Source organism: Lissotriton helveticus, chromosome 2_1 (assembly GCF_964261635.1).
Source record: "Lissotriton helveticus chromosome 2_1, aLisHel1.1, whole genome shotgun sequence".
NCBI classification, from domain to species: Eukaryota; Metazoa; Chordata; class Amphibia; order Caudata; family Salamandridae; genus Lissotriton; species Lissotriton helveticus.
In genome coordinates, this window is record NC_136059.1 from 1,775,710,500 (window position 1) to 1,775,719,233 (window position 8,734).

Consider the following 8,734-nt stretch of genomic DNA (forward strand, 5'->3'; position numbering starts at 1 on the left):
AATAACAAACAAAGAAACGATAACAATACGTAATGATAAAACCTATTATTGTCCTAGAAACAAGAAACGTTAGAAGTAAGCCCGTAATAAGAAACCTGAAAACAGTAAGAGAAACCAAGTGTGACATTGCAACGGCCACAAGGCAACGAGGCTTCATCGCCCCTCACTGCCCCAAAACGTGTCTGTCCCACCGCCTGCCACGCCCAAATAACGGCAAACTGGGAAAGATACAAGTCAGCAGACATCCGCCCCATTCTGGAAACTTTATCGGGATTGTACTTGATTGAGTGTGATGTCACAAACATTTGTGCGGATCTAGATTGTGTTAAGGAATACAATAGGTTAAGAAGAGAGTATGCGCCACATTTGCCTCAATATCCTTTGTTTGAGAAACAGGTTTCCGGCTACGCCCAGCCGAAAGCAACACATATAAGGCGGGTCCTGCTGCCAACCGTCGGCCAGGAGATCATCACGTAGGGTGTAGCCGGAGGAGAGGCCGAGGCCAGCGGGACCCGGCCAGGGGGATTGCTACGACCACCCTGGAGAGTTGCAGGGGGGGGAATGTCCGTGTCCTCGACCCTCCCCTCTCTCTCCCAGTCCGGCCACCATCAACCAGAGGCCGAGGCAGACGGGATACGGCCGCGGTGGCGGTAACCCTGGAGAATTGCAGGTTAGACCCTCTCTCTCCCAGTCTGGGCCAGCATCCATGGAGGGCCTGGGAGTGGAGAGGCCACTGCACGAAAGGCCCAGGAGAGGCACCACACGCCAAGGCCTGCCCCACCGGATGAGCCAAGGAACCCGTTCATGGGGCCAGAGCAAAGGGCGTCCGGCCGCCATCCACCGGAGGTCCGGCCCAAAGACGGACGGGACATTTCTTCTTTCTTTTATAATGGCTGTGACAACACTGGGGGGGGATGTCTTGCACATGCCTCCGACCCCCCCCTCCTCCTCATCGCCTGGTCCGGCCATAACAAATGTCAAGCGAGACGCCGTGGGGTGCACTGGGTGGGAGAGACGGTGCGAACAGGCCTCTCCCGCCTCCCCAGGTGGAGGCTTCCCAGCTGCACCCTCAGCGCTCCAGGCGCCCGGAAAAGGGTTCTTCCACTGTGGCGATGCTGCAACGTCTCGCCCGGCAGGGTGGAGCCCGTCCGCTCATTTGACCCCGCGATCGCCAGTAGCTACTGAACTCTCAAAATGGCGGTCGACCTGGCAAGAGCGGGCCCAGCATGAAGAAATGGCCCGGTCACTGGTTGACTCCACCACCGTAGTCCTCCACGACCTTGAAGATTCTAGAGGAGCCGCAGGAGTCCCCGACCCCCGCAGACACCCCCGATGGGGAATGACTGCCATGATCGCCCGTGGAGTGACGAAACTGTAGCCGCGGGACGTCGGCGCTCCCATGCTGGCGCCAGCCTCAGTTTGAATGACTAGAAACCTGCAGACCTCAGTTCCGGTGAAAGCACAGTGTGACCCGGTAGGAAAAATTATTGCACCCCCTCCCCTTTTTGACTGATGGTTCAAACCACCGATCCTTTCCTTTGCCCTTTTAACGGAACTTTGGACTGCCCCCCCCCCCCGCGGCGCCCCACGCCGTTATTTGCTGGGCGGCAACTTACTAGACATCACCTTCGTGCCATCCAGATTTCAGCGCGTTCTGCTGCCTTGGAACTATTCGCACAACAGACCGCTACTGACAACCCACCCCCCGGGACGCCCCACGCCGGATACCCAAATCAGTGCGGCACCCAGGCAACATCTCCTGAATTTTCATAATTTGAAAGAACTAGTAACATGTCCTCATCAGGAATTTCCTCTTCAATCATCTCATCAGGAATCTCGTCATGAAAAGTCTGCAATGATGATTCTTGTAACTCTATGGTCTCCAAACATTCGATAAATTCGCCATCAAGAGATTGATCAAAAAAATCATTCAAGTCATCTCCTCCTTGTGAGAATATTTCATTATTGGTGCTGTCAATTTCATTAAATGTAGTGGATAATTCAAAAGAAATTGCCACGGTCTCTTCATTGTTTAAATGTTTTTACTGTTTTTGTTTTGTTGTATATATTTATAAGTTATTAAAGTTTTATATTCCTACTACTTTGTTGGAGTGCTATATATTTTTAATGTGACACATAATTGTAAAAACTTTGATGTACAAAGAGTCATCCCTGGAATCTTCCGCTTCAGGCTCGGTCCCCTCCCCAATCACAATACAGGATGGTTTTCAGATAGTAGGAACGCGTGTGGTTTGACGGATCTCATCGGGTGTGGGCCTTGATCTGCTATAACTCCTTTGAAGAGGGGTGATTCTTTACAGCTGGGGCCATAAACTACATCTGCAGGGCTAGCTGATAGCCTGGACAATCGGACACAGAGGAAGAGGAGTGTCAGAGGGTGCGGTAGTGAATAGGGCGAAAGGGAGGTGTCGGGCGGGCACAGAGTGTGATTCTCAGGGAAGAGCAGCGCAGATGGGGGGAGGTTTATTGTCGATGCATAAGACAGAGAGCGGGGGTGACCAGTGCCTGGGGAAGATGCTTGCGAGGGTGGGGAGCCATGCTACGGATCAACAGCGTGCAGAGAGTGGGTCTGGTCAAGGCATCTAAAATGGCTGCCGTGCACGACAAAAGTGTGGCATTTCAAAAAAGGCAAGATGGCGCAGACAATGTTTTTCAACACTTCCTCATTTCCTTCGAATCGAACGTTAACAGACGTTGGTGCATATTACCAAAGTTAAGCGATATTTATCGCTAACGATGCTTAGCAACAAATTTTTTACCGCTAAGCATCGTCAGAAATTATCGCAGATAAACCTTGCTATTATCAAGGTTTATCGCAAATGCGATAAAAAACGGCCGCAATGCATGAATATCGCTAAAAAGTCAGCGATATTCATGCATTACCGAGCTAATGCTCTTAGCCATGTTATCCACCTCCCATTGGATAACATGGCTAAGAACTGCTCAGGGCAGGTGTTAGTTTTTGGAGATATTCGCGCTTAGCGCGAATATCTCCAAAAGTTGGTAATAGGAGATAGATATCTTGCATGTTGTAATGCAAGTTATTGTGGTATATGGAACTCATACCATAATCTCTCAGGAAAACAGAAACTGATCCTTTTGGGACCGCCTGAGAAGGCCTAGGGGGTGAGGGCTACTCTACTTTGCCCCCTTTTCACGTTCCGAACTATTTTATTTTACTCTCTTCTGTAATTACACAAAATGGCAGCGATAAGATGCATCAGACACAGACAGTGAGAGAAAGGAGGCCGGAGATGAAGAAGAGATGTCAAATACACATTGGAGATAATATAGTGGGAGAAGGAAAGTAAATATGAGTAAACTTACCATGTAACATAAAAATGTTGCACTCTATACTATAAGTCTCAATTTATACTACAATCACTTCGCTACAACCTCATAAATTAAAAATAAAAATGAATAATGTCTCAAACAATTTTTGATTTCTAAATATATATTTATTCTTCTGCATTTTCAAAATTTGAAAGAACTAGTAACATGTCCTCATCAGGAATTTCCTCTTCAATCATCTCATCAGGAATCTCCTCATGAAAAGTCTGCAATGATGATTCTTGTAACTCTATGGTCTCCAAACATTCGATAAATTCGCCATCAAGAGATTGATCAAAAAAATCAATCAAGTCATCTCCTCCTTGTGAGAATATTTCATTATTGGTGCTGTCAATTTCAATAAATGTAGTGGATAATTCAAAAGAAATTGCCACGGTCTCTTCATTGTGAGCCATTTTATTTTGAAATTGCTTGCTGTAAATTGCAGAAAAAAATAATCACTTTCATTTATCGTTTTTAGTAATACATAATATAAAACTAACTTTATCAAGTATTTAGTATAACAGAAGGACTGTAAATAAATAACAGAAAACATTTTTCAAATTATCTTAAAGTGTACAACATAGTTCCCCTTAGTACTGTGTAAATCAAACACCAGCAATTGAGCACCAAAAATTCCTCACAAATATACCTCAGACAGTAGTATCACAAAATGGCTGTGGTTTCCTCTCATTTTAGATATATACATAACCAATTAACTTTCATCACACACAAATACAAAACCAAAGTAACATTTTAATTGGTTCTAAATTTCAACACTTTCAAATGTGTTTTCCCCATGCAATTTTCCATAGGACATTTAGATACGTCTACAGCCTAAATGGCTGAACGGAATTACACCAAACTTGGCAAAATGGTACATCAAACCTAAGAGGTCAGGGAGGATCTACTATGCCCCCTTATGGTCATTTGCCCCTTCGCTTTGGCCTCCTCTTGTCTCTCGATCCTACCGAGAGACAAGATGGCGGCCGCTACGGACTGTTTGGAATGTTTACAGACGCCGGAGAACCAATCAGCTTCGCAAAGCTCCGTAACGCGAAAAGTACGCGAAGCGGAGCGCTGTTACAGATATATATCTTTTTTTGAACGTTAATTTCTCAAAATCCACTGGAGCACATATATTGAGACCTAGCAAAGGCACATCGGGCTACCAGTCCCTAATATTTTGCCAAGTTTCGTGCAAATCCATTCAGCCGTTCGATTATTATTATATATTTTTTTTTTTGCCCCGCGGGGCCCTTTTAAAACCTCCACATCATACCTAGGGGGTCAGGGAGGATCTACTATGCCCCCTTATGGTCATTTGCTCCTTCGCTTTGGCCTCCTCTTGTCTCTCGATCCTACCGAGAGACAAGATGGCGGCCGCTACCGACTGTTTGGAATGTTTACAGACGCCGGAGAACCAATCAGCTTCGCTTCACAAAGCTCCGTAACGCGAAAAGTACGCGAACTGGAGCGCTGCCCGGTCCGCTGTTACAGATATATATCTTTTTTTGAACGTTAATTTCTCAAAATCCACTGCAGCACTTATATTGAGACCTAGCAAAGGCACATCGGGCTACCAGTCCCTACAATTTTGCCAAGTTTCGTGCAAATCCATTCAGCCGTTCGGGCTAAAAGTGAGGCCAACCGCCCTATGGAAAACTCAATGTTAAAAACACGTTTTGGGACCCCCCTTTTTTCTCAGCCCCCCCTTGACAAACCCCCCCCAAATTTTCAGTGGCTGCTCAGAAACAAAATGTTCCATTTTCCTGAAAATTTCAGCCAATTCCGTCCACAAACGCCAAAGTTATTAGACATAGAATTTTCAAAAATCCCATAGAGAAAAAATCCTAACTATATATACCTACTGGCGACCGCCAGTAGGTAATATATATATATATATATATATATATATATATATATATATATATATATATATATATATATATATATATATATATATATGGCGTAGCTTGTCACACCGAACCAAGAAAGTCCAATAATAGCAACAAAGAGCCGACCCATGAAGTGCTGGTGAACAGTGGTTTATTCTTTCAAAGCCAGCGCTGCCGCCATGACGCGTTTCACCTCCCAAGGAGGCTTGATCACATGACAAAGCAGCGAGCATCGAACTCGACCTTTTAAAGTGACAGTGCATTGGAATGTGTTATAGAAATGAAGAAAATACTTCAAAGCCTAATTGCTGTACACCCATAGAGAAAAAATCCTAACTATATATACCTACTGGCGACCGCCAGTAGGTAATATATATATATATATATATATATATATATATATATAACTCTAAAACACACTTAACTGTCTTGAAATGTTGTCGTCTCTCATATATTAGGGTCGCACAACACATTGTAGTTCATCTTACTGTTAAATACATACCTAATGTAAAGCGATCAGATAATCCTAGATTTGGCATGCGCTATATAAAACTGTACAATTAAATACATAAACAAATAGATAAATAAATAACTATTCTTGGGTTGATATATGATGTTCTCATAGCTGTCCTTACAAAACATACTGTAGTAACTCGAAATAAAATCACTGCTGGGTAATATTCCATTCAATACAATGCATATAGAGAAAGAGTTATTAGTGTTCATCGGTACTAATTTATTTTAGGCTGCGTGGGTATTATTAAAGCATAGCCACCAATGCACAAAGTTGTGTTATAGAGACTATTTCTGTGCAACCCTGTATTTTACAAGCAGTAAATGGAAGAAATGAGGAGTGGGCGTCCCTTTTGCAGTCTGGATTTCCTCATCTATATCACCTTTTATTCTCCTCTCTTTTTCGAACCGTCCTGAAAAACATTACATATTTTGAAACTGCATTAAGTGTAATAACAATCCGAACAAGGGCAATTAGGGGAATGGAAATAAAAGGGAACTTTGGGCTACCAGAGATGCAAAGAGAGCTATTTGGCTGATCTTGTTAGCAGAATCAAAGTGTTCTTCCTCCTACAAAAAGCACTTTTTTACCTCCAATAAATGCTTTTAAGGCATTCTTTAGAAAAGTCCGTAATTTTCAAAGTATCCCTGAAAGCATGTAATACCTTCATAATTTGGAAAAATTGCACTACTGTAAAATAATGGCAATTTTCAAGCTAACTCGTTTATATGATAAGGAAATGCCGCAGACTACTTTGAAAATAATTACAGAAGGCGGCTGGACACACCACATAGTGCTCCAAAGGAAGTATTTTACCAGATTTTTTTTTACAGATAAATGTGCATTAGACAGTAATCAGCTCGCTTGGAAGCAAAAAAACATTCTGATGAAAGATCTGAAGATTTCTTTTTCTGCCCAATTCTGCCTGGACATGCACTGTTATGTTTTATTTCAAACATGTATTAAACGTGACATTATTGGAGTGCAGAATAGAAAGGGATATGTCCACTAATCGTACATCTTTATCAAGCCGTATTTAAATATTTGCATTGTGAGTGTGGGCTCCGACGAGGAGTTCGCATTTTTTATTTTCTTACCAATAATGACCAAAACAGAAGAAAACACAAAGCAAATCAACATATGGTGATACTCGATTACGTTTATTTTATTTTTAGCATTAGGTTTAATGGTCATATAATTTAAAAACATATTTCATTAATTCTCCGTCCATTCAGGCTGTTTAATATTGGTGGAGTGGGATTCCTGCTACAAATCATCTGTTCTCCTGGTCCACCAAACATGTTGTTCCCTCACCTCCTTTAGAGGGATGGATCTGCTAGAATTTTGATGGTGGAGTTCATGTGGACTCTGCCAGTAGCAGCTTGTCCTTAAGGGTGACACCCCCTCCGACAATTTTGCAAGAATAAAACAGGTCTGTAAGGCTGAGCAAGTGTGAGCTTGACAGACACTTTTCATGTTCAGGTCAGACAGCCAGTTACTATACATGCACTAAAAACACAGGAGCTTGGCTGCCTGAGCTAAACTTCACCGGCTGAAACTTTGTGGGGAAGCGTCACAGATAGACTCAGACCTGGCAACTTCAGTTTTAAGACCTGAAGTGCCCAGGGCCAACTCCCCATCAGTAATGCTTATCACAGAGTGGGGTGAGGGCAGCTGTCTCACTGACCTTATGCCACTCTGTGAAGAGTAAGGAACTGCTGCCTCCCCCCTTTTGGCTGACTCATGACAAGTTCAGCTAATGAGAAGAGGCAGCAGGCCGAATCATCCCCTCCGAGCGATGGAACTCGAATATCCCAGCTCAAAATCCTTTCGTGGAATATTGCAGGTCTCTGTAACAAAATGTCGCTACCCGATTACAACGACTTGATTGAGAAACATCATATTTGCATATTTCAAGAAACTTGGAGCATAACCCCACTATACAAAGCTGGTTATACCTGTTTTTTTTTTAATCTGCTATCTCTTTGGGGAAGGGGTGGCCATCTGGAGGCCTTATTATTTGGACTAAGATCGATCTGGGCTGCCAAATCACCGAACATCATTGTGACAGCCCATACATTATGTGGCTTTCGATTAAGGGAAGCAGATGTGGTAAGACTCTTGAATTGTTCAATGTCTACATAAGGGGAACACCGGGGGGTAAATTGTCAAATATTGTCCTGTCCTTAGAAAAGGAATTATCCAACCGCCCACCAAACTCTTATGTTATGATAGCAGGAGATTTTAATTGTACTTTCGAGCCATTAGGCTCTGAGGATTTGTTGGGGACAGAGGAAGATGATATAAAGTGGGGTGTCCCATTGTTAAATATCCCTCCCATTAAGAAATGGGCGCAAATAGTAATACAGATTAGTGCCCTTGCTCTAGAAATTGGCCTAAGGGCTGCGAATGGCAGAACCACCTCTGATGTCATAGGAGCAAATACATACGACAGAATTAATTGTCCCTCACGAATTGACTATATATTAATCGACGTGAGGCTATAGAAAATGGTAATATATTTGTGAGTGGTCCCTTCCTCTGACAGCGAACACAATACACTAACAGCTAGATTCATCAATGTCCCAATCTGCGATTCCTAAATTGCGAGAAAAAGTGAATCGTAATTAAGAAATCGCAGATTAGCATTCATGAATAATTGCGGGAAAAAAAAGCGATTCGCAATCGGCCGCAATCGCCGATTGCGAATTCCTGAAAATCGGTAAATATTCGCATAATCGGCCGATACCCGTTTAGAAATTGCGATTTTGCAATTAGCGAGATCGCAAATTGCGATCTTGCTAAGTGCGAGATCGCAAAAATGGGAAGTCGCATCTTGAGCACAGAGATGACATCACAACCAGGAAGTAGGCAGGTTCCACCCTCATTCAGCAGTGAGAGCCTGAACAGGAAGCATCATCATCAGAGGTCCCCTCCAGTGTGCCTACAGGAGTTGTGTGGGAGACACCCC